This window comes from Salmo salar, unplaced genomic scaffold, assembly GCF_905237065.1.
Source record: "Salmo salar unplaced genomic scaffold, Ssal_v3.1, whole genome shotgun sequence".
In the NCBI taxonomy this organism is placed as follows: Eukaryota; Metazoa; Chordata; class Actinopteri; order Salmoniformes; family Salmonidae; genus Salmo; species Salmo salar.
In genome coordinates, this window is record NW_025549383.1 from 317,501 (window position 1) to 337,500 (window position 20,000).

Genomic DNA, 20,000 nt, shown 5'->3' on the forward strand with positions numbered 1-20,000 from the left:
TCTTCTACTTTTTCAGTGACACAAAGTTCAAGCTGCTTATCTAATTGGTGGAAATGCAATGTCTGTTTATCACACTCACTTTGACTATATATGTTGTAGCAAGAGATTTTTTCTCGCTTACGGCCATACCAGCCTGGGTACGCACGATCTCGTCTGATCTCGGAAGCTAAGCAGGGTCGGGCCTGGTTAGTACTTGGATGGGAGACCGCCTGGGAATACCAGGTGCTGTAAGCATTTTGTCCACGAGGGTGTGCTCTTGCACTATTTCATCAGCAACACTGCCTTGTAGTAAGCATTTAATGATGAATTGACTAAATGTCTGTTTTATCAGACTCACTTTGACTATATATGTTGTAGCAAGAGATTGTTTCTCGCTTACGGCCATATCAGCCTGGGTACGCCCGATCTTGTCTGATCTCGGAAGCTAAGCAGGGTCGGGCCTGGTTAGTACTTGGATGGGAGACCGCCTGGGAATACCAGGTGCTGTAAGCATTTTGTCCACGAGGGTGTGCTCTTGCACTATTTCATCAGCAACACTGCCTTGTAGTAAGCATTTAATGATGAATTGACTAAATGCAGCTTCCTGCCTTTTTAATAGGATCAAATTTCCTTGTGTTTTCAATTAGCATCTGCCTTGTATTTATAAGACAAACAAGAATATTGTTGCTGAATGCAGCTTGTGTGTGCTTTGTGCTCCTTTGCCCTGTTCAAATGATGAAAGGAAATAAAGTTTGTATTTTATCCAACTACCTGTGCTAAAAAGTGATGGGAAGAGTGTTTGTAATTTCTTCTACTTTTTCAGTGACACAAAGTTCAAGCTGCTTATCTAATTGGTGGAAATGCAATGTCTGTTTATCACACTCACTTTGACTATATATGTTGTAGCAAGAGATTGTTTCTCGCTTACGGCCATACCAGCCTGGGTACGCACGATCTCGGCTGATCTCGGAAGCTAAGCAGGGTCGGGCCTGGTTAGTACTTGGATGGGAGACCGCCTGGGAATACCAGGTGCTGTAAGCATTTTGTCCACGAGGGTGTGCTCTTGCACTATTTCATCAGCAACACTGCCTTGTAGTAAGCATTTAATGATGAATTGACTAAATGTCTGTTTTATCAGACTCACTTTGACTATATATGTTGTAGCAAGAGATTGTTTCTCGCTTACGGCCATATCAGCCTAGGTACTCCCGATCTAGTCTGATCTCGGAAGCTAAGCAGGGTCGGGCCTGGTCAGTACTTGGATGGTAGACCGCCTGGGAATGCCAGGTGCTGTAAGCATTTTGTCCACGAGGGTGTGCTCTTGCACTATTTCATCAGCAACACTGCCTTGTAGTAAGCGTTTAATGATGAATTGACTAAATGCAGCTTCCTGCCTTTTTAATAGGATCAAATTTCCTTGTGTTTTCAATTAGCATCTGCCTTGTATTTATAAGACAAACAAGAATATTGTTGCTGAATGCAGCTTGTGTGTGCTTTGTGCTCCTTTGCCCTGTTCAAATGATGAAAGGAAATAAAGTTTGTATTTTATCCAACTACCTGTGCTAAAAAGTGATGGGAATAGTGTTTGTAATTTCTTCTACTTTTTCAGTGACACAAAGTTCAAGCTGCTTATCTAATTGGTGAAAATGCAATGTCTGTTTATCACACTCACTTTGACTATATATGTTGTAGCAAGAGATTGTTTCTCGCTTACGGCCATACCAGCCTGGGTACTCCCGATCTCGTCTGATCTCGGAAGCTAAGCAGGGTTGGGCCTGGTTAGTACTTGGATGGGAGACTCCCTGGGAATACCAGGTGCTGTAAGCATTTTGTCCACGAGGGTGTGCTCTTGCACTATTTCATCAGCAACACTGCCTTGTAGTAAGCATTTAATGATGAATTGACTAAATGTCTGTTTTATCAGACTCACTTTGACTATATATGTTGTAGCAAGAGATTGTTTCTCGCTTACGGCCATATCAGCCTGGCTACGCCCGATCTTGTCTGATCTCGGAAGCTAAGCAGGGTCGGGCCTGTTTAGTACTTGGATGGGAGACCGCCTGGGAATACCAGGTGCTGTAAGCATTTTGTCCACGAGGGTGTGCTCTTGCACTATTTCATCAGCAACACTGCCTTGTAGTAAGCATTTAATGATGAATTGACTAAATGCAGCTTCCTGCCTTTTTAATAGGATCAAATTTCCTTGTGTTTTCAATTAGCATCTGCCTTGTATTTATAAGACAAACAAGAATATTGTTGCTGAATGCAGCTTCTGTGTGCTTTGTGCTCCTTTGCCCTGTTCAAATGATGAAAGGAAATAAAGTTTGTATTTTATCCAACTACCTGTGCTAAAAAGTGATGGGAACAGTGTTTATAATTTCTTCTACTTTTTCAGTGACACAAATGTTCAAGCTGCTTATCTAATTGGTGAAAATGCAATGTCTGTTTATCAGACTCATTTTGACTATATATGTTGTAGCAAGAGATTGTTTCTCGCTTACGGCCATACCAGCCTGGGTACGCCCGATCTCGTCTGATCTCGGAAGCTAAGCAGGGTCGGGCCTGGTTAGTACTTGGATGGGAGACCGCCTGGGAATACCAGGTGCTGTAAGCATTTTGTCCACGAGGGTGTGCTCTTGCACTATTTCATCAGCAACACTGCCTTGTAGTAAGCATTTAATGATGAATTGACTAAATGTCTGTTTTATCAGACTCACTTTGACTATATATGTTGTAGCAAGAGATTGTTTCTCGCTTACGGCCATATCAGCCTGGGTACGCCCGATCTCGTCTGATCTCGGAAGCTAAGCAGGGTCGGGCCTGGTTAGTACTTGGATGGGAGACCGCCTGGGAATACCAGGTGCTGTAAGCATTTTGTCCACGAGGGTGTGCTCTTGCACTATTTCATCAGCAACACTGCCTTGTAGTAAGCATTTAATGATGAATTGACTAAATGTCTGTTTTATCAGACTCACTTTGACTATATATGTTGTAGCAAGAGATTGTTTCTCGCTTACGGCCATATCAGCCTGGGTACACCCGATCTTGTCTGATCTCGGAAGCTAAGCAGGGTCGGGCCTGGTTAGTACTTGGATGGGAGACCGCCTGGGAATACCAGGTGCTGTAAGCATTTTGTCCACGAGGGTGTGCTCTTGCACTATTTCATCAGCAACACTGCCTTGTAGTAAGCATTTAATGATGAATTGACTAAATGCAGCTTCCTGCCTTTTTAATAGGATCAAATTTCCTTGTGTTTTCAATTAGCATCTGCCTTGTATTTATAAGACAAACAAGAATATTGTTGCTGAATGCAGCTTGTGTGTGCTTTGTGCTCCTTTGCCCTGTTCAAATGATGAAAGGAAATAAAGTTTGTATTTTATCCAACTACCTGTGCTAAAAAGTGATGGGAACAGTGTTTGTAATTTCTTCTACTTTTTCAGTGACACAAATGTTCAAGCTGCTTATCTAATTGGTGAAAATGCAATGTCTGTTTATCACACTCACTTTGACTATATATGTTGTAGCAAGAGATTGTTTCTAGCTTACGGCCATACCAGCCTGGGTACTCCCGATCTCGTCTGATCTCGGAAGCTAAGCAGGGTTGGGCCTGGTTAGTACTTGGATGGGAGACCGCCTGGGAATACCAGGTGCTGTAAGCATTTTGTCCACGAGGGTGTGCTCTTGCACTATTTCATCAGCAACACTGCCTTGTAGTAAGCATTTAATGATGAATTGACTAAATGTCTGTTTTATCAGACTCACTTTGACTATATATGTTGTAGCAAGAGATTGTTTCTAGCGTACGGCCATATCAGCCTGGGTATGCCCGATCTCGTCTGATCTCGGAAGCTAAGCAGGGTCGGGCCTGGTTAGTACTTGGATGGGAGACCGCCTGGGAATACCAGGTGCTGTAAGCATTTTGTCCACGAGGGTGTGCTCTTGCACTATTTCATCAGCAACACTGCCTTGTAGTAAGCATTTAATGATGAATTGACTAAATGTCTGTTTTATCAGACTCACTTTGACTATATATGTTGTAGCAAGAGATTGTTTCTCGCTTACGGCCATATCAGCCTGGGTTCACCCGATCTTGTCTGATCTCGGAAGCTAAGCAGGGTCGGGCCTGGTTAGTACTTGGATGGGAGACCGCCTGGGAATACCAGGTGCTGTAAGCATTTCGTCCACGAGGGTGTGCTCTTGCACTATTTCATCAGCAACACTGCCTTGTAGTAAGCATTTAATGATGAATTGACTAAATGCAGCTTCCTGCCTTTTTAATAGGATCAAATTTCCTTGTGTTTTCAATTAGCATCTGCCTTGTATTTATAAGACAAACAAGAATATTGTTGCTGAATGCAGCTTGTGTGTGCTTTGTGCTCCTTTGCCCTGTTCAAATGATGAAAGGAAATAAAGTTTGTATTTTATCCAACTACCTGTGCTAAAAAGTGATGGGAACAGTGTTTGTAATTTCTTCTACTTTTTCAGTGACACAAAGTTCAAGCTGCTTATCTAATTGGTGAAAATGCAATGTCTGTTTATCACACTCACTTTGACTATATATGTTGTAGCAAGAGATTGTTTCTAGCTTACGGCCATACCAGCCTGGGTACTCCCGATCTCGTCTGATCTCGGAAGCTAAGCAGGGTCGGGCCTGGTTAGTACTTGGATGGGAGACCGCCTGGGAATACCAGGTGCTGTGAGCATTTTGTCCACGAGGGTGTGCTCTTGCACTATTTCATCAGCAACACTGCCTTGTAGTAAGCATTTAATGATGAATTGACTAAATGTCTGTTTTATCAGACTCACTTTGACTATATATGTTGTAGCAAGAGATTGTTTCTAGCGTACGGCCATATCAGCCTGGGTACGCCCGATCTCGTCTGATCTCGGAAGCTAAGCAGGGTCGGGCCTGGTTAGTACTTGGATGGTAGACCGCCTGGGAATGCCAGGTGCTGTAAGCATTTTGTCCACGAGGGTGTGCTCTTGCACTATTTCATCAGCAACACTGCCTTGTAGTAAGCGTTTAATGATGAATTGACTAAATGCAGCTTCCTGCCTTTTTAATAGGATCAAATTTCCTTGTGTTTTCAATTAGCATCTGCCTTGTATTTATAAGACAAACAAGAATATTGTTGCTGAATGCAGCTTGTGTGTGCTTTGTGCTCCTTTGCCCTGTTCAAATGATGAAAGGAAATAAAGTTTGTATTTTATCCAACTACCTGTGCTAAAAAGTGATGGGAACAGTGTTTGTAATTTCTTCTACTTTTTCAGTGACACAAAGTTCAAGCTGCTTATCTAATTGGTGAAAATGCAATGTCTGTTTATCACACTCACTTTGACTATATATGTTGTAGCAAGAGGTTGTTTCTCGCTTACGGCCATACCAGCCTGGGTACTCCCGATCTCGTCTGATCTCGGAAGCTAAGCAGGGTTGGGCCTGGTTAGTACTTGGATGGGAGACTCCCTGGGAATACCAGGTGCTGTAAGCATTTTGTCCACGAGGGTGTGCTCTTGCACTATTTCATCAGCAACACTGCCTTGTAGTAAGCATTTAATGATGAATTGACTAAATGTCTGTTTTATCAGACTCACTTTGACTATATATGTTGTAGCAAGAGATTGTTTCTCGCTTACGGCCATATCAGCCTGGCTACGCCCGATCTTGTCTGATCTCGGAAGCTAAGCAGGGTCGGGCCTGTTTAGTACTTGGATGGGAGACCGCCTGGGAATACCAGGTGCTGTAAGCATTTTGTCCACGAGGGTGTGCTCTTGCACTATTTCATCAGCAACACTGCCTTGTAGTAAGCATTTAATGATAAATTGACTAAATGCAGCTTCCTGCCTTTTTAATAGGATCAAATTTCCTTGTGTTTTCAATTAGCATCTGCCTTGTATTTATAAGACAAACAAGAATATTGTTGCTGAATGCAGCTTCTGTGTGCTTTGTGCTCCTTTGCCCTGTTCAAATGATGAAAGGAAATAAAGTTTGTATTTTATCCAACTACCTGTGCTAAAAAGTGATGGGAACAGTGTTTGTAATTTCTTCTACTTTTTCAGTGACACAAAGTTCAAGCTGCTTATCTAATTGGTGAAAATGCAATGTCTGTTTATCACACTCACTTTGACTATATATGTTGTAGCAAGAGATTGTTTCTAGCTTACGGCCATACCAGCCTGGGTACTCCCGATCTCGTCTGATCTCGGAAGCTAAGCAGGGTTGGGCCTGGTTAGTACTTGGATGGGAGACCGCCTGGGAATACCAGGTGCTGTGAGCATTTTGTCCACGAGGGTGTGCTCTTGCACTATTTCATCAGCAACACTGCCTTGTAGTAAGCATTTAATGATGAATTGACTAAATGTCTGTTTTATCAGACTCACTTTGACTATATATGTTGTAGCAAGAGATTGTTTCTAGCGTACGGCCATATCAGCCTGGGTATGCCCGATCTCGTCTGATCTCGGAAGCTAAGCAGGGTCGGGCCTGGTTAGTACTTGGATGGTAGACCGCCTGGGAATGCCAGGTGCTGTAAGCATTTTGTCCACGAGGGTGTGCTCTTGCACTATTTCATCAGCAACACTGCCTTGTAGTAAGCGTTTAATGATGAATTGACTAAATGCAGCTTCCTGCCTTTTTAATAGGATCAAATTTCCTTGTGTTTTCAATTAGCATCTGCCTTGTATTTATAAGACAAACAAGAATATTGTTGCTGAATGCAGCTTGTGTGTGCTTTGTGCTCCTTTGCCCTGTTCAAATGATGAAAGGAAATAAAGTTTGTATTTTATCCAACTACCTGTGCTAAAAAGTGATGGGAACAGTGTTTGTAATTTCTTCTACTTTTTCAGTGACACAAAGTTCAAGCTGCTTATCTAATTGGTGAAAATGCAATGTCTGTTTATCACACTCACTTTGACTATATATGTTGTAGCAAGAGGTTGTTTCTCGCTTACGGCCATACCAGCCTGGGTACTCCCGATCTCGTCTGATCTCGGAAGCTAAGCAGGGTTGGGCCTGGTTAGTACTTGGATGGGAGACTCCCTGGGAATACCAGGTGCTGTAAGCATTTTGTCCACGAGGGTGTGCTCTTGCACTATTTCATCAGCAACACTGCCTTGTAGTAAGCATTTAATGATGAATTGACTAAATGTCTGTTTTATCAGACTCACTTTGACTATATATGTTGTAGCAAGAGATTGTTTCTCGCTTACGGCCATATCAGCCTGGCGTACGCCCGATCTTGTCTGATCTCGGAAGCTAAGCAGGGTCGGGCCTGGTTAGTACTTGGATGGGAGACCGCCTGGGAATACCAGGTGCTGTAAGCATTTTGTCCACGAGGGTGTGCTCTTGCACTATTTCATCAGCAACACTGCCTTGTAGTAAGCATTTAATGATAAATTGACTAAATGCAGCTTCCTGCCTTTTTAATAGGATCAAATTTCCTTGTGTTTTCAATTAGCATCTGCCTTGTATTTATAAGACAAACAAGAATATTGTTGCTGAATGCAGCTTGTGTGTGCTTTGTGCTCCTTTGCCCTGTTCAAATGATGAAAGGAAATAAAGTTTGTATTTTATCCAACTACCTGTGCTAAAAAGTGATGGGAACAGTGTTTGTAATTTCTTCTACTTTTTCAGTGACACAAAGTTCAAGCTGCTTATCTAATTGGTGAAAATGCAATGTCTGTTTATCACACTCACTTTGACTATATATGTTGTAGCAAGAGATTGTTTCTAGCTTACGGCCATACCAGCCTGGGTACTCCCGATCTCGTCTGATCTCGGAAGCTAAGCAGGGTTGGGCCTGGTTAGTACTTGGATGGGAGACCGCCTGGGAATACCAGGTGCTGTGAGCATTTTGTCCACGAGGGTGTGCTCTTGCACTATTTCATCAGCAACACTGCCTTGTAGTAAGCATTTAATGATGAATTGACTAAATGTCTGTTTTATCAGACTCACTTTGACTATATATGTTGTAGCAAGAGATTGTTTCTAGCGTACGGCCATATCAGCCTGGGTATGCCCGATCTCGTCTGATCTCGGAAGCTAAGCAGGGTCGGGCCTGGTTAGTACTTGGATGGGAGACCGCCTGGGAATACCAGGTGCTGTAAGCATTTTGTCCACGAGGGTGTGCTCTTGCACTATTTCATCAGCAACACTGCCTTGTAGTAAGCATTTAATGATGAATTGACTAAATGTCTGTTTTATCAGACTCACTTTGACTATATATGTTGTAGCAAGAGATTGTTTCTCGCTTACGGCCATATCAGCCTGGGTACACCCGATCTTGTCTGATCTCGGAAGCTAAGCAGGGTCGGGCCTGGTTAGTACTTGGATGGGAGACCGCCTGGGAATACCAGGTGCTGTAAGCATTTTGTCCACGAGGGTGTGCTCTTGCACTATTTCATCAGCAACACTGCCTTGTAGTAAGCATTTAATGATTAATTGACTAAATGCAGCTTCCTGCCTTTTTAATAGGATCAAATTTCCTTGTGTTTTCAATTAGCATCTGCCTTGTATTTATAAGACAAACAAGAATATTGTTGCTGAATGCAGCTTGTGTGTGCTTTGTGCTCCTTTGCCCTGTTCAAATGATGAAAGGAAATAAAGTTTGTATTTTATCCAACTACCTGTGCTAAAAAGTGATGGGAACAGTGTTTGTAATTTCTTCTACTTTTTCAGTGACACAAAGTTCAAGCTGCTTATCTAATTGGTGAAAATGCAATGTCTGTTTATCACACTCACTTTGACTATATATGTTGTAGCAAGAGATTGTTTCTAGCTTACGGCCATACCAGCCTGGGTACTCCCGATCTCGTCTGATCTCGGAAGCTAAGCAGGGTTGGGCCTGGTTAGTACTTGGATGGGAGACTCCCTGGGAATACCAGGTGCTGTAAGCATTTTGTCCACGAGGGTGTGCTCTTGCACTATTTCATCAGCAACACTGCCTTGTAGTAAGCATTTAATGATGAATTGACTAAATGTCTGTTTTATCAGACTCACTTTGACTATATATGTTGTAGCAAGAGATTGTTTCTCGCTTACGGCCATATCAGCCTGGCTACGCCCGATCTTGTCTGATCTCGGAAGCTAAGCAGGGTCGGGCCTGTTTAGTACTTGGATGGGAGACCGCCTGGGAATACCAGGTGCTGTAAGCATTTTGTCCACGAGGGTGTGCTCTTGCACTATTTCATCAGCAACACTGCCTTGTAGTAAGCATTTAATGATAAATTGACTAAATGCAGCTTCCTGCCTTTTTAATAGGATCAAATTTCCTTGTGTTTTCAATTAGCATCTGCCTTGTATTTATAAGACAAACAAGAATATTGTTGCTGAATGCAGCTTGTGTGTGCTTTGTGCTCCTTTGCCCTGTTCAAATGATGAAAGGAAATAAAGTTTGTATTTTATCCAACTACCTGTGCTAAAAAGTGATGGGAACAGTGTTTGTAATTTCTTCTACTTTTTCAGTGACACAAAGTTCAAGCTGCTTATCTAATTGGTGAAAATGCAATGTCTGTTTATCACACTCACTTTGACTATATATGTTGTAGCAAGAGATTGTTTCTAGCTTACGGCCATACCAGCCTGGGTACTCCCGATCTCGTCTGATCTCGGAAGCTAAGCAGGGTTGGGCCTGGTTAGTACTTGGATGGGAGACCGCCTGGGAATACCAGGTGCTGTGAGCATTTTGTCCACGAGGGTGTGCTCTTGCACTATTTCATCAGCAACACTGCCTTGTAGTAAGCATTTAATGATGAATTGACTAAATGTCTGTTTTATCAGACTCACTTTGACTATATATGTTGTAGCAAGAGATTGTTTCTAGCGTACGGCCATATCAGCCTGGGTATGCCCGATCTCGTCTGATCTCGGAAGCTAAGCAGGGTCGGGCCTGGTTAGTACTTGGATGGGAGACCGCCTGGGAATACCAGGTGCTGTAAGCATTTTGTCCACGAGGGTGTGCTCTTGCACTATTTCATCAGCAACACTGCCTTGTAGTAAGCATTTAATGATGAATTGACTAAATGTCTGTTTTATCAGACTCACTTTGACTATATATGTTGTAGCAAGAGATTGTTTCTCGCTTACGGCCATATCAGCCTGGGTTCACCCGATCTTGTCTGATCTCGGAAGCTAAGCAGGGTCGGGCCTGGTTAGTACTTGGATGGGAGACCGCCTGGGAATACCAGGTGCTGTAAGCATTTCGTCCACGAGGGTGTGCTCTTGCACTATTTCATCAGCAACACTGCCTTGTAGTAAGCATTTAATGATTAATTGACTAAATGCAGCTTCCTGCCTTTTTAATAGGATCAAATTTCCTTGTGTTTTCAATTAGCATCTGCCTTGTATTTATAAGACAAACAAGAATATTGTTGCTGAATGCAGCTTGTGTGTGCTTTGTGCTCCTTTGCCCTGTTCAAATGATGAAAGGAAATAAAGTTTGTATTTTATCCAACTACCTGTGCTAAAAAGTGATGGGAACAGTGTTTGTAATTTCTTCTACTTTTTCAGTGACACAAAGTTCAAGCTGCTTATCTAATTGGTGAAAATGCAATGTCTGTTTATCACACTCACTTTGACTATATATGTTGTAGCAAGAGATTGTTTCTAGCTTACGGCCATACCAGCCTGGGTACTCCCGATCTCGTCTGATCTCGGAAGCTAAGCAGGGTCGGGCCTGGTTAGTACTTGGATGGGAGACCGCCTGGGAATACCAGGTGCTGTAAGCATTTTGTCCACGAGGGTGTGCTCTTGCACTATTTCATCAGCAACACTGCCTTGTAGTAAGCATTTAATGATGAATTGACTAAATGTCTGTTTTATCAGACTCACTTTGACTATATATGTTGTAGCAAGAGATTGTTTCTCGCTTACGGCCATATCAGCCTGGGTACGCCCGATCTTGTCTGATCTCGGAAGCTAAGCAGGGTCGGGCCTGGTTAGTACTTGGATGGGAGACCGCCTGGGAATACCAGGTGCTGTAAGCATTTTGTCCACGAGGGTGTGCTCTTGCACTATTTCATCAGCAACACTGCCTTGTAGTAAGCATTTAATGATGAATTGACTAAATGCAGCTTCCTGCCTTTTTAATAGGATCAAATTTCCTTGTGTTTTCAATTAGCATCTGCCTTGTATTTATAAGACAAACAAGAATATTGTTGCTGAATGCAGCTTGTGTGTGCTTTGTGCTCCTTTGCCCTGTTCAAATGATGAAAGGAAATAAAGTTTGTATTTTATCCAACTACCTGTGCTAAAAAGTGATGGGAACAGTGTTTGTAATTTCTTCTACTTTTTCAGTGACACAAAGTTCAAGCTGCTTATCTAATTGGTGAAAATGCAATGTCTGTTTATCACACTCACTTTGACTATATATGTTGTAGCAAGAGATTGTTTCTAGCTTACGGCCATACCAGCCTGGGTACTCCCGATCTCGTCTGATCTCGGAAGCTAAGCAGGGTTGGGCCTGGTTAGTACTTGGATGGGAGACCGCCTGGGAATACCAGGTGCTGTAAGCATTTTGTCCACGAGGGTGTGCTCTTGCACTATTTCATCAGCAACACTGCCTTGTAGTAAGCATTTAATGATGAATTGACTAAATGTCTGTTTTATCAGACTCACTTTGACTATATATGTTGTAGCAAGAGATTGTTTCTCGCTTACGGCCATATCAGCCTGGGTTCACCCGATCTTGTCTGATCTCGGAAGCTAAGCAGGGTCGGGCCTGGTTAGTACTTGGATGGGAGACCGCCTGGGAATACCAGGTGCTGTAAGCATTTTGTCCACGAGGGTGTGCTCTTGCACTATTTCATCAGCAACACTGCCTTGTAGTAAGCATTTAATGATTAATTGACTAAATGCAGCTTCCTGCCTTTTTAATAGGATCAAATTTCCTTGTGTTTTCAATTAGCATCTGCCTTGTATTTATAAGACAAACAAGAATATTGTTGCTGAATGCAGCTTGTGTGTGCTTTGTGCTCCTTTGCCCTGTTCAAATGATGAAAGGAAATAAAGTTTGTATTTTATCCAACTACCTGTGCTAAAAAGTGATGGGAACAGTGTTTGTAATTTCTTCTACTTTTTCAGTGACACAAAGTTCAAGCTGCTTATCTAATTGGTGAAAATGCAATGTCTGTTTATCACACTCACTTTGACTATATATGTTGTAGCAAGAGATTGTTTCTAGCTTACGGCCATACCAGCCTGGGTACTCCCGATCTCGTCTGATCTCGGAAGCTAAGCAGGGTCGGGCCTGGTTAGTACTTGGATGGGAGACCGCCTGGGAATACCAGGTGCTGTAAGCATTTTGTCCACGAGGGTGTGCTCTTGCACTATTTCATCAGCAACACTGCCTTGTAGTAAGCATTTAATGATGAATTGACTAAATGTCTGTTTTATCAGACTCACTTTGACTATATATGTTGTAGCAAGAGATTGTTTCTCGCTTACGGCCATATCAGCCTGGGTACGCCCGATCTTGTCTGATCTCGGAAGCTAAGCAGGGTCGGGCCTGGTTAGTACTTGGATGGGAGACCGCCTGGGAATACCAGGTGCTGTAAGCATTTTGTCCACGAGGGTGTGCTCTTGCACTATTTCATCAGCAACACTGCCTTGTAGTAAGCATTTAATGATGAATTGACTAAATGCAGCTTCCTGCCTTTTAATAGGATCAAGTTTCCTTGTGTTTTCAATTAGCATCTGCCTTGTATTTATAAGACAAACAAGAATATTGTTGCTGAATGCAGCTTGTGTGTGCTTTGTGCTCCTTTGCCCTGTTCAAATGATGAAAGGAAATAAAGTTTGTATTTTATCCAACTACCTGTGCTAAAAATTGATGGGAACAGTGTTTATAATTTCTTCTACTTTTTCAGTGACACAAATGTTCAAGCTGCTTATCTAATTGGTGAAAATGCAATGTCTGTTTATCAGACTCATTTTGACTATATATGTTGTAGCAAGAGATTGTTTCTCGCTTACGGCCATACCAGCCTGGGTACGCCCGATATCGTCTGATCTCGGAAGCTAAGCAGGGTCGGGCCTGGTTAGTACTTGGATGGGAGACCGCCTGGGAATACCAGGTGCTGTAAGCATTTTGTCCACGAGGGTGTGCTCTTGCACTATTTCATCAGCAACACTGCCTTGTAGTAAGCATTTAATGATGAATTGACTAAATGTCTGTTTTATCAGACTCACTTTGACTATATATGTTGTAGCAAGAGATTGTTTCTCGCTTACGGCCATATCAGCCTGGGTATGCCCGATCTTGTCTGATCTCGGAAGCTAAGCAGGGTCGGGCCTGGTTAGTACTTGGATGGGAGACCGCCTGGGAATACCAGGTGCTGTAAGCATTTTGTCCACGAGGGTGTGCTCTTGCACTATTTCATCAGCAACACTGCCTTGTAGTAAGCATTTAATGATGAATTGACTAAATGTCTGTTTTATCAGACTCACTTTGACTATATATGTTGTAGCAAGAGATTGTTTCTCGCTTACGGCCATATCAGCCTGGGTACACCCGATCTTGTCTGATCTCGGAAGCTAAGCAGGGTCGGGCCTGGTTAGTACTTGGATGGGAGACCGCCTGGGAATACCAGGTGCTGTAAGCATTTCGTCCACGAGGGTGTGCTCTTGCACTATTTCATCAGCAACACTGCCTTGTAGTAAGCATTTAATGATGAATTGACTAAATGCAGCTTCCTGCCTTTTTAATAGGATCAAATTTCCTTGTGTTTTCAATTAGCATCTGCCTTGTATTTATAAGACAAACAAGAATATTGTTGCTGAATGCAGCTTGTGTGTGCTTTGTGCTCCTTTGCCCTGTTCAAATGATGAAAGGAAATAAAGTTTGTATTTTATCCAACTACCTGTGCTAAAAAGTGATGGGAACAGTGTTTGTAATTTCTTCTACTTTTTCAGTGACACAAAGTTCAAGCTGCTTATCTAATTGGTGAAAATGCAATGTCTGTTTATCACACTCACTTTGACTATATATGTTGTAGCAAGAGATTGTTTCTAGCTTACGGCCATACCAGCCTGGGTACTCCCGATCTCGTCTGATCTCGGAAGCTAAGCAGGGTTGGGCCTGGTTAGTACTTGGATGGGAGACCGCCTGGGAATACCAGGTGCTGTAAGCATTTTGTCCACGAGGGTGTGCTCTTGCACTATTTCATCAGCAACACTGCCTTGTAGTAAGCATTTAATGATGAATTGACTAAATGTCTGTTTTATCAGACTCACTTTGACTATATATGTTGTAGCAAGAGATTGTTTCTAGCGTACGGCCATATCAGCCTGGGTACGCCCGATCTCGTCTGATCTCGGAAGCTAAGCAGGGTCGGGCCTGGTTAGTACTTGGATGGGAGACCGCCTGGGAATACCAGGTGCTGTAAGCATTTTGTCCACGAGGGTGTGCTCTTGCACTATTTCATCAGCAACACTGCCTTGTAGTAAGCATTTAATGATGAATTGACTAAATGTCTGTTTTATCAGACTCACTTTGACTATATATGTTGTAGCAAGAGATTGTTTCTCGCTTACGGCCATATCAGCCTGGGTTCACCCGATCTTGTCTGATCTCGGAAGCTAAGCAGGGTCGGGCCTGGTTAGTACTTGGATGGGAGACCGCCTGGGAATACCAGGTGCTGTAAGCATTTCGTCCACGAGGGTGTGCTCTTGCACTATTTCATCAGCAACACTGCCTTGTAGTAAGCATTTAATGATGAATTGACTAAATGCAGCTTCCTGCCTTTTTAATAGGATCAAATTTCCTTGTGTTTTCAATTAGCATCTGCCTTGTATTTATAAGACAAACAAGAATATTGTTGCTGAATGCAGCTTGTGTGTGCTTTGTGCTCCTTTGCCCTGTTCAAATGATGAAAGGAAATAAAGTTTGTATTTTATCCAACTACCTGTGCTAAAAAGTGATGGGAACAGTGTTTGTAATTTCTTCTACTTTTTCAGTGACACAAAGTTCAAGCTGCTTATCTAATTGGTGAAAATGCAATGTCTGTTTATCACACTCACTTTGACTATATATGTTGTAGCAAGAGATTGTTTCTAGCTTACGGCCATACCAGCCTGGGTACTCCCGATCTCGTCTGATCTCGGAAGCTAAGCAGGGTTGGGCCTGGTTAGTACTTGGATGGGAGACCGCCTGGGAATACCAGGTGCTGTGAGCATTTTGTCCACGAGGGTGTGCTCTTGCACTATTTCATCAGCAACACTGCCTTGTAGTAAGCATTTAATGATGAATTGACTAAATGTCTGTTTTATCAGACTCACTTTGACTATATATGTTGTAGCAAGAGATTGTTTCTAGCGTACGGCCATATCAGCCTGGGTACGCCCGATCTCGTCTGATCTCGGAAGCTAAGCAGGGTCGGGCCTGGTTAGTACTTGGATGGGAGACCGCCTGGGAATACCAGGTGCTGTAAGCATTTTGTCCACGAGGGTGTGCTCTTGCACTATTTCATCAGCAACACTGCCTTGTAGTAAGCATTTAATGATGAATTGACTAAATGTCTGTTTTATCAGACTCACTTTGACTATATATGTTGTAGCAAGAGATTGTTTCTCGCTTACGGCCATATCAGCCTGGGTTCACCCGATCTTGTCTGATCTCGGAAGCTAAGCAGGGTCGGGCCTGGTTAGTACTTGGATGGGAGACCGCCTGGGAATACCAGGTGCTGTAAGCATTTTGTCCACGAGGGTGTGCTCTTGCACTATTTCATCAGCAACACTGCCTTGTAGTAAGCATTTAATGATGAATTGACTAAATGCAGCTTCCTGCCTTTTTAATAGGATCAAATTTCCTTGTGTTTTCAATTAGCATCTGCCTTGTATTTATAAGACAAACAAGAATATTGTTGCTGAATGCAGCTTGTGTGTGCTTTGTGCTCCTTTGCCCTGTTCAAATGATGAAAGGAAATAAAGTTTGTATTTTATCCAACTACCTGTGCTAAAAAGTGATGGGAACAGTGTTTGTAATTTCTTCTACTTTTTCAGTGACACAAAGTTCAAGCTGCTTATCTAATTGGTGAAAATGCAATGTCTGTTTATCACACTCACTTTGACTATATATGTTGTAGCAAGAGATTGTTTCTAGCTTACGGCCATACCAGCCTGGGTACTCCCGATCTCGTCTGATCTCGGAAGCTAAGCAGGGTCGGGCCTGGTTAGTACTTGGATGGGAGACCGCCTGGGAATACCAGGTGCTGTAAGCATTTTGTCCACGAGGGTGTGCTCTTGCACTATTTCATCAGCAACACTGCCTTGTAGTAAGCATTTAATGATGAATTGACTAAATGTCTGTTTTATCAGACTCACTTTGACTATATATGTTGTAGCAAGAGATTGTTTCTCGCTTACGGCCATATCAGCCTGGGTACACCCGATCTTGTCTGATCTCGGAAGCTAAGCAGGGTCGGGCCTGGTTAGTACTTGGATGGGAGACCGCCTGGGAATACCAGGTGCTGTAAGCATTTTGTCCACGAGGGTGTGCTCTTGCACTATTTCATCAGCAACACTGCCTTGTAGTAAGCATTTAATGATGAATTGACTAAATGCAGCTTCCTGCCTTTTTAATGGGATCAAATTTCCTTGTGTTTTCAATTAGCATCTGCCTTGTATTTATAAGACAAACAAGAATATTGTTGCTGAATGCAGCTTGTGTGTGCTTTGTGCTCCTTTGCCCTGTTCAAATGATGAAAGGAAATAAAGTTTGTATTTTATCCAACTACCTGTGCTAAAAAGTGATGGGAACAGTGTTTGTAATTTCTTCTACTTTTTCAGTGACACAAAGTTCAAGCTGCTTATCTAATTGGTGAAAATGCAATGTCTGTTTATCACACTCACTTTGACTATATATGTTGTAGCAAGAGATTGTTTCTAGCTTACGGCCATACCAGCCTGGGTACTCCCGATCTCGTCTGATCTCGGAAGCTAAGCAGGGTCGGGCCTGGTTAGTACTTGGATGGGAGACCGCCTGGGAATACCAGGTGCTGTAAGCATTTTGTCCACGAGGGTGTGCTCTTGCACTATTTCATCAGCAACACTGCCTTGTAGTAAGCATTTAATGATGAATTGACTAAATGTCTGTTTTATCAGACTCACTTTGACTATATATGTTGTAGCAAGAGATTGTTTCTCGCTTACGGCCATATCAGCCTGGGTACACCCGATCTTGTCTGATCTCGGAAGCTAAGCAGGGTCGGGCCTGGTTAGTACTTGGATGGGAGACCGCCTGGGAATACCAGGTGCTGTAAGCATTTTGTCCACGAGGGTGTGCTCTTGCACTATTTCATCAGCAACACTGCCTTGTAGTAAGCATTTAATGATGAATTGACTAAATGCAGCTTCCTGCCTTTTTAATAGGATCAAGTTTCCTTGTGTTTTCAATTAGCATCTGCCTTGTATTTATAAGACAAACAAGAATATTGTTGCTGAATGCAGCTTGTGTGTGCTTTGTGCTCCTTTGCCCTGTTCAAATGATGAAAGGAAATAAAGTTTGTATTTTATCCAACTACCTGTGCTAAAAATTGATGGGAACAGTGTTTATAATTTCTTCTACTTTTTCAGTGACACAAATGTTCAAGCTGCTTATCTAATTGGTGAAAATGCAATGTCTGTTTATCAGACTCATTTTGACTATATATGTTGTAGCAAGAGATTGTTTCTCGCTTACGGCCATATCAGCCTGGGTACGCCCAATATCGTCTGATCTCGGAAGCTAAGCAGGGTCTGGCCTGGTTAGTACTTGGATGGGAGACCACCTGGGAATACCAGGTGCTGTAAGCATTTTGTCCACGAGGGTGTGCTCTTGCACTATTTCATCAGCAACACTGCCTTGTAGTAAGCATTTAATGATGAATTGACTAAATGAGCTTCCTGCCTTTTAATAGGATCAAATTTCCTTGTGTTTTATAGCATCTGCCTTGTATTTATAAGACAAAAAGAATATTGTTGTGAATGCAGCTTCTGTTGCTTGTGTCTTTGCCCTGTTCAAATGATGAAAGGAAATAAAGTTTGTATTTTATCAACTACCTGTGCTAAAAAGTGATGGGAACAGTGTTTGTAATTTCTTATTTTCAGTGACACAAAGTTCAAGCTGCTTATCTAATTGGTGAAAATGCAATGTCTGTTTATCACACTCACTTTGACTATATATGTTGTAGCAAGAGATTGTTTCTAGCTTACGGCCATACCAGCCTGGGTACTCCCGATCTCGTCTGATCTCGGAAGCTAAGCAGGGTCGGGCCTGGTTAGTACTTGGATGGGAGACCTCCTGGGAATACCAGGTGCTGTAAGCATTTTGTCCACGAGGGTGTGCTCTTGCACTATTTCATCAGCAACACTGCCTTGTAGTAAGCATTTAATGATGAATTGACTAAATGTCTGTTTTATCAGACTCACTTTGACTATATATGTTGTAGCAAGAGATTGTTTCTCGCTCACGGCCATATCAGCCTGGGTACACCCGATCTTGTCTGATCTCGGAAGCTAAGCAGGGTCGGGCCTGTTTAGTACTTGGATGGGAGACCGCCTGGGAATACCAGGTGCTGTAAGCATTTTGTCCACGAGGGTGTGCTCTTGCACTATTTCATCAGCAACACTGCCTTGTAGTAAGCATTTAATGATAAATTGACTAAATGCAGCTTCCTGCCTTTTTAATAGGATCAAATTTCCTTGTGTTTTCAATTAGCATCTGCCTTGTATTTATAAGACAAACAAGAATATTGTTGCTGAATGCAGCTTGTGTGTGCTTTGTGCTCCTTTGCCCTGTTCAAATGATGAAAGGAAATAAAGTTTGTATTTTATCCAACTACCTGTGCTAAAAAGTGATGGGAACAGTGTTTGTAATTTCTTCTACTTTTTCAGTGACACAAAGTTCAAGCTGCTTATCTAATTGGTGAAAATGCAATGTCTGTTTATCACACTCACTTTGACTATATATGTTGTAGCAAGAGATTGTTTCTAGCTTACGGCCATACCAGCCTGGGTACTCCCGATCTCGTCTGATCTCGGAAGCTAAGCAGGGTTGGGCCTGGTTAGTGCTTGGATGGGAGACCGCCTGGGAATACCAGGTGCTGTAAGCATTTTGTCCACGAGGGTGTGCTCTTGCACTATTTCATCAGCAACACTGCCTTGTAGTAAGCATTTAATGATGAATTGACTAAATGTCTGTTTTATCAGACTCACTTTGACTATATATGTTGTAGCAAGAGATTGTTTCTAGCGTACGGCCATATCAGCCTGGGTATGCCCGATCTCGTCTGATCTCGGAAGCTAAGCAGGGTCGGGCCTGGTTAGTACTTGGATGGGAGACCGCCTGGGAATACCAGGTGCTGTAAGCATTTTGTCCACGAGGGTGTGCTCTTGCACTATTTCATCAGCAACACTGCCTTGTAGTAAGCATTTAATGATGAATTGACTAAATGTCTGTTTTATCAGACTCACTTTGACTATATATGTTGTAGCAAGAGATTGTTTCTCGCTTACGGCCATATCAGCCTGGGTTCACCCGATCTTGTCTGATCTCGGAAACTAAGCAGGGTCGGGCCTGGTTAGTACTTGGATGGGAGACCGCCTGGGAATACCAGGTGCTGTAAGCATTTCGTCCACGAGGGTGTGCTCTTGCACTTTTTCATCAGCAACACTGCCTTGTAGTAAGCATTTAATGATTAATTGACTAAATGCAGCTTCCTGCCTTTTTAATAGGATCAAATTTCCTTGTGTTTTCAATTAGCATCTGCCTTGTATTTATAAGACAAACAAGAATATTGTTGCTGAATGCAGCTTGTGTGTGCTTTGTGCTCCTTTGCCCTGTTCAAATGATGAAAGGAAATAAAGTTTGTATTTTATCCAACTACCTGTGCTAAAAAGTGATGGGAACAGTGTTTGTAATTTCTTCTACTTTTTCAGTGACACAAAGTTCAAGCTGCTTATCTAATTGGTGAAAATGCAATGTCTGTTTATCACACTCACTTTGACTATATATGTTGTAGCAAGAGATTGTTTCTAGCTTACGGCCATA

General features: G+C 42.5%; 51 non-coding genes and 3 pseudogenes across 51 annotated transcripts in view; all 54 read left to right on the forward strand.

The window, feature by feature from the left end:
• Positions 1–115: 115 nt before the first annotated feature.
• Positions 116–234, forward strand: LOC123737876 (5S ribosomal RNA). Its single transcript, XR_006767174.1, has one exon. It is a non-coding gene; the product is annotated as a 5S ribosomal RNA (ribosomal RNA).
• Positions 235–373: 139 nt separating this feature from the next.
• LOC123737109 (5S ribosomal RNA) lies at positions 374–492 on the forward strand. The gene has a single exon (XR_006766649.1). It is a non-coding gene; the product is annotated as a 5S ribosomal RNA (ribosomal RNA).
• A 409-nt stretch (positions 493–901) lies between these two features.
• Positions 902–1,020, forward strand: LOC123737185 (5S ribosomal RNA). The gene has a single exon (XR_006766724.1). It is a non-coding gene; the product is annotated as a 5S ribosomal RNA (ribosomal RNA).
• A 139-nt stretch (positions 1,021–1,159) lies between these two features.
• On the forward strand, positions 1,160–1,278 carry LOC123737452 (uncharacterized; annotated as a pseudogene).
• A 409-nt stretch (positions 1,279–1,687) lies between these two features.
• Positions 1,688–1,806, forward strand: LOC123737636 (5S ribosomal RNA). The gene has a single exon (XR_006766935.1). It is a non-coding gene; the product is annotated as a 5S ribosomal RNA (ribosomal RNA).
• Positions 1,807–1,945: 139 nt separating this feature from the next.
• Positions 1,946–2,064, forward strand: LOC123737191 (5S ribosomal RNA). The gene has a single exon (XR_006766730.1). It is a non-coding gene; the product is annotated as a 5S ribosomal RNA (ribosomal RNA).
• A 410-nt stretch (positions 2,065–2,474) lies between these two features.
• Positions 2,475–2,593, forward strand: LOC123737309 (5S ribosomal RNA). Its single transcript, XR_006766837.1, has one exon. It is a non-coding gene; the product is annotated as a 5S ribosomal RNA (ribosomal RNA).
• Positions 2,594–2,732: 139 nt separating this feature from the next.
• On the forward strand, positions 2,733–2,851 carry LOC123737704 (5S ribosomal RNA). Its single transcript, XR_006767002.1, has one exon. It is a non-coding gene; the product is annotated as a 5S ribosomal RNA (ribosomal RNA).
• Positions 2,852–2,990: 139 nt separating this feature from the next.
• Positions 2,991–3,109, forward strand: LOC123737901 (5S ribosomal RNA). The gene has a single exon (XR_006767199.1). It is a non-coding gene; the product is annotated as a 5S ribosomal RNA (ribosomal RNA).
• Positions 3,110–3,519: 410 nt separating this feature from the next.
• On the forward strand, positions 3,520–3,638 carry LOC123737337 (5S ribosomal RNA). The gene has a single exon (XR_006766840.1). It is a non-coding gene; the product is annotated as a 5S ribosomal RNA (ribosomal RNA).
• Positions 3,639–3,777: 139 nt separating this feature from the next.
• LOC123737170 (5S ribosomal RNA) lies at positions 3,778–3,896 on the forward strand. Its single transcript, XR_006766710.1, has one exon. It is a non-coding gene; the product is annotated as a 5S ribosomal RNA (ribosomal RNA).
• A 139-nt stretch (positions 3,897–4,035) lies between these two features.
• On the forward strand, positions 4,036–4,154 carry LOC123737117 (5S ribosomal RNA). Its single transcript, XR_006766657.1, has one exon. It is a non-coding gene; the product is annotated as a 5S ribosomal RNA (ribosomal RNA).
• Positions 4,155–4,563: 409 nt separating this feature from the next.
• Positions 4,564–4,682, forward strand: LOC123737625 (5S ribosomal RNA). Its single transcript, XR_006766924.1, has one exon. It is a non-coding gene; the product is annotated as a 5S ribosomal RNA (ribosomal RNA).
• Positions 4,683–4,821: 139 nt separating this feature from the next.
• Positions 4,822–4,940, forward strand: LOC123737280 (5S ribosomal RNA). Its single transcript, XR_006766818.1, has one exon. It is a non-coding gene; the product is annotated as a 5S ribosomal RNA (ribosomal RNA).
• Positions 4,941–5,349: 409 nt separating this feature from the next.
• On the forward strand, positions 5,350–5,468 carry LOC123737637 (5S ribosomal RNA). The gene has a single exon (XR_006766936.1). It is a non-coding gene; the product is annotated as a 5S ribosomal RNA (ribosomal RNA).
• A 139-nt stretch (positions 5,469–5,607) lies between these two features.
• LOC123737192 (5S ribosomal RNA) lies at positions 5,608–5,726 on the forward strand. The gene has a single exon (XR_006766731.1). It is a non-coding gene; the product is annotated as a 5S ribosomal RNA (ribosomal RNA).
• Positions 5,727–6,135: 409 nt separating this feature from the next.
• On the forward strand, positions 6,136–6,254 carry LOC123737586 (5S ribosomal RNA). The gene has a single exon (XR_006766887.1). It is a non-coding gene; the product is annotated as a 5S ribosomal RNA (ribosomal RNA).
• A 139-nt stretch (positions 6,255–6,393) lies between these two features.
• On the forward strand, positions 6,394–6,512 carry LOC123737346 (uncharacterized; annotated as a pseudogene).
• A 409-nt stretch (positions 6,513–6,921) lies between these two features.
• Positions 6,922–7,040, forward strand: LOC123737638 (5S ribosomal RNA). Its single transcript, XR_006766937.1, has one exon. It is a non-coding gene; the product is annotated as a 5S ribosomal RNA (ribosomal RNA).
• Positions 7,041–7,179: 139 nt separating this feature from the next.
• LOC123737295 (5S ribosomal RNA) lies at positions 7,180–7,299 on the forward strand. Its single transcript, XR_006766833.1, has one exon. It is a non-coding gene; the product is annotated as a 5S ribosomal RNA (ribosomal RNA).
• A 409-nt stretch (positions 7,300–7,708) lies between these two features.
• Positions 7,709–7,827, forward strand: LOC123737587 (5S ribosomal RNA). The gene has a single exon (XR_006766888.1). It is a non-coding gene; the product is annotated as a 5S ribosomal RNA (ribosomal RNA).
• A 139-nt stretch (positions 7,828–7,966) lies between these two features.
• LOC123737171 (5S ribosomal RNA) lies at positions 7,967–8,085 on the forward strand. The gene has a single exon (XR_006766711.1). It is a non-coding gene; the product is annotated as a 5S ribosomal RNA (ribosomal RNA).
• Positions 8,086–8,224: 139 nt separating this feature from the next.
• LOC123737902 (5S ribosomal RNA) lies at positions 8,225–8,343 on the forward strand. The gene has a single exon (XR_006767200.1). It is a non-coding gene; the product is annotated as a 5S ribosomal RNA (ribosomal RNA).
• A 409-nt stretch (positions 8,344–8,752) lies between these two features.
• On the forward strand, positions 8,753–8,871 carry LOC123737639 (5S ribosomal RNA). The gene has a single exon (XR_006766938.1). It is a non-coding gene; the product is annotated as a 5S ribosomal RNA (ribosomal RNA).
• A 139-nt stretch (positions 8,872–9,010) lies between these two features.
• Positions 9,011–9,129, forward strand: LOC123737193 (5S ribosomal RNA). The gene has a single exon (XR_006766732.1). It is a non-coding gene; the product is annotated as a 5S ribosomal RNA (ribosomal RNA).
• Positions 9,130–9,538: 409 nt separating this feature from the next.
• Positions 9,539–9,657, forward strand: LOC123737588 (5S ribosomal RNA). Its single transcript, XR_006766889.1, has one exon. It is a non-coding gene; the product is annotated as a 5S ribosomal RNA (ribosomal RNA).
• A 139-nt stretch (positions 9,658–9,796) lies between these two features.
• On the forward strand, positions 9,797–9,915 carry LOC123737172 (5S ribosomal RNA). Its single transcript, XR_006766712.1, has one exon. It is a non-coding gene; the product is annotated as a 5S ribosomal RNA (ribosomal RNA).
• A 139-nt stretch (positions 9,916–10,054) lies between these two features.
• Positions 10,055–10,173, forward strand: LOC123737118 (5S ribosomal RNA). Its single transcript, XR_006766658.1, has one exon. It is a non-coding gene; the product is annotated as a 5S ribosomal RNA (ribosomal RNA).
• Positions 10,174–10,582: 409 nt separating this feature from the next.
• LOC123737565 (5S ribosomal RNA) lies at positions 10,583–10,701 on the forward strand. The gene has a single exon (XR_006766867.1). It is a non-coding gene; the product is annotated as a 5S ribosomal RNA (ribosomal RNA).
• A 139-nt stretch (positions 10,702–10,840) lies between these two features.
• On the forward strand, positions 10,841–10,959 carry LOC123737110 (5S ribosomal RNA). The gene has a single exon (XR_006766650.1). It is a non-coding gene; the product is annotated as a 5S ribosomal RNA (ribosomal RNA).
• A 409-nt stretch (positions 10,960–11,368) lies between these two features.
• LOC123737448 (5S ribosomal RNA) lies at positions 11,369–11,487 on the forward strand. The gene has a single exon (XR_006766851.1). It is a non-coding gene; the product is annotated as a 5S ribosomal RNA (ribosomal RNA).
• Positions 11,488–11,626: 139 nt separating this feature from the next.
• LOC123737120 (5S ribosomal RNA) lies at positions 11,627–11,745 on the forward strand. Its single transcript, XR_006766660.1, has one exon. It is a non-coding gene; the product is annotated as a 5S ribosomal RNA (ribosomal RNA).
• Positions 11,746–12,154: 409 nt separating this feature from the next.
• On the forward strand, positions 12,155–12,273 carry LOC123737566 (5S ribosomal RNA). The gene has a single exon (XR_006766868.1). It is a non-coding gene; the product is annotated as a 5S ribosomal RNA (ribosomal RNA).
• A 139-nt stretch (positions 12,274–12,412) lies between these two features.
• Positions 12,413–12,531, forward strand: LOC123737111 (5S ribosomal RNA). The gene has a single exon (XR_006766651.1). It is a non-coding gene; the product is annotated as a 5S ribosomal RNA (ribosomal RNA).
• A 409-nt stretch (positions 12,532–12,940) lies between these two features.
• LOC123737060 (5S ribosomal RNA) lies at positions 12,941–13,059 on the forward strand. The gene has a single exon (XR_006766600.1). It is a non-coding gene; the product is annotated as a 5S ribosomal RNA (ribosomal RNA).
• Positions 13,060–13,198: 139 nt separating this feature from the next.
• Positions 13,199–13,317, forward strand: LOC123737190 (5S ribosomal RNA). Its single transcript, XR_006766729.1, has one exon. It is a non-coding gene; the product is annotated as a 5S ribosomal RNA (ribosomal RNA).
• Positions 13,318–13,456: 139 nt separating this feature from the next.
• Positions 13,457–13,575, forward strand: LOC123737903 (5S ribosomal RNA). Its single transcript, XR_006767201.1, has one exon. It is a non-coding gene; the product is annotated as a 5S ribosomal RNA (ribosomal RNA).
• A 409-nt stretch (positions 13,576–13,984) lies between these two features.
• Positions 13,985–14,103, forward strand: LOC123737560 (5S ribosomal RNA). The gene has a single exon (XR_006766862.1). It is a non-coding gene; the product is annotated as a 5S ribosomal RNA (ribosomal RNA).
• A 139-nt stretch (positions 14,104–14,242) lies between these two features.
• LOC123737061 (5S ribosomal RNA) lies at positions 14,243–14,361 on the forward strand. The gene has a single exon (XR_006766601.1). It is a non-coding gene; the product is annotated as a 5S ribosomal RNA (ribosomal RNA).
• A 139-nt stretch (positions 14,362–14,500) lies between these two features.
• Positions 14,501–14,619, forward strand: LOC123737121 (5S ribosomal RNA). The gene has a single exon (XR_006766661.1). It is a non-coding gene; the product is annotated as a 5S ribosomal RNA (ribosomal RNA).
• Positions 14,620–15,028: 409 nt separating this feature from the next.
• LOC123737589 (5S ribosomal RNA) lies at positions 15,029–15,147 on the forward strand. Its single transcript, XR_006766890.1, has one exon. It is a non-coding gene; the product is annotated as a 5S ribosomal RNA (ribosomal RNA).
• A 139-nt stretch (positions 15,148–15,286) lies between these two features.
• On the forward strand, positions 15,287–15,405 carry LOC123737062 (5S ribosomal RNA). The gene has a single exon (XR_006766602.1). It is a non-coding gene; the product is annotated as a 5S ribosomal RNA (ribosomal RNA).
• A 139-nt stretch (positions 15,406–15,544) lies between these two features.
• LOC123737122 (5S ribosomal RNA) lies at positions 15,545–15,663 on the forward strand. The gene has a single exon (XR_006766662.1). It is a non-coding gene; the product is annotated as a 5S ribosomal RNA (ribosomal RNA).
• A 409-nt stretch (positions 15,664–16,072) lies between these two features.
• On the forward strand, positions 16,073–16,191 carry LOC123737567 (5S ribosomal RNA). Its single transcript, XR_006766869.1, has one exon. It is a non-coding gene; the product is annotated as a 5S ribosomal RNA (ribosomal RNA).
• A 139-nt stretch (positions 16,192–16,330) lies between these two features.
• LOC123737904 (5S ribosomal RNA) lies at positions 16,331–16,449 on the forward strand. The gene has a single exon (XR_006767202.1). It is a non-coding gene; the product is annotated as a 5S ribosomal RNA (ribosomal RNA).
• Positions 16,450–16,858: 409 nt separating this feature from the next.
• LOC123737568 (5S ribosomal RNA) lies at positions 16,859–16,977 on the forward strand. Its single transcript, XR_006766870.1, has one exon. It is a non-coding gene; the product is annotated as a 5S ribosomal RNA (ribosomal RNA).
• A 139-nt stretch (positions 16,978–17,116) lies between these two features.
• LOC123737905 (5S ribosomal RNA) lies at positions 17,117–17,235 on the forward strand. The gene has a single exon (XR_006767203.1). It is a non-coding gene; the product is annotated as a 5S ribosomal RNA (ribosomal RNA).
• Positions 17,236–17,645: 410 nt separating this feature from the next.
• On the forward strand, positions 17,646–17,764 carry LOC123737481 (uncharacterized; annotated as a pseudogene).
• Positions 17,765–18,157: 393 nt separating this feature from the next.
• On the forward strand, positions 18,158–18,276 carry LOC123737652 (5S ribosomal RNA). Its single transcript, XR_006766951.1, has one exon. It is a non-coding gene; the product is annotated as a 5S ribosomal RNA (ribosomal RNA).
• Positions 18,277–18,415: 139 nt separating this feature from the next.
• LOC123737283 (5S ribosomal RNA) lies at positions 18,416–18,534 on the forward strand. The gene has a single exon (XR_006766821.1). It is a non-coding gene; the product is annotated as a 5S ribosomal RNA (ribosomal RNA).
• Positions 18,535–18,943: 409 nt separating this feature from the next.
• On the forward strand, positions 18,944–19,062 carry LOC123737787 (5S ribosomal RNA). Its single transcript, XR_006767085.1, has one exon. It is a non-coding gene; the product is annotated as a 5S ribosomal RNA (ribosomal RNA).
• A 139-nt stretch (positions 19,063–19,201) lies between these two features.
• Positions 19,202–19,320, forward strand: LOC123737173 (5S ribosomal RNA). The gene has a single exon (XR_006766713.1). It is a non-coding gene; the product is annotated as a 5S ribosomal RNA (ribosomal RNA).
• A 139-nt stretch (positions 19,321–19,459) lies between these two features.
• LOC123737290 (5S ribosomal RNA) lies at positions 19,460–19,578 on the forward strand. The gene has a single exon (XR_006766828.1). It is a non-coding gene; the product is annotated as a 5S ribosomal RNA (ribosomal RNA).
• A 409-nt stretch (positions 19,579–19,987) lies between these two features.
• LOC123737571 (5S ribosomal RNA) overlaps positions 19,988–20,000 on the forward strand; it is a 119-nt gene continuing 106 nt past the window's right edge. The window contains exon 1 of the ribosomal RNA XR_006766873.1: positions 19,988–20,000. This exon is cut by the window's right edge and continues 106 nt beyond it. This is a non-coding gene — a ribosomal RNA (5S ribosomal RNA).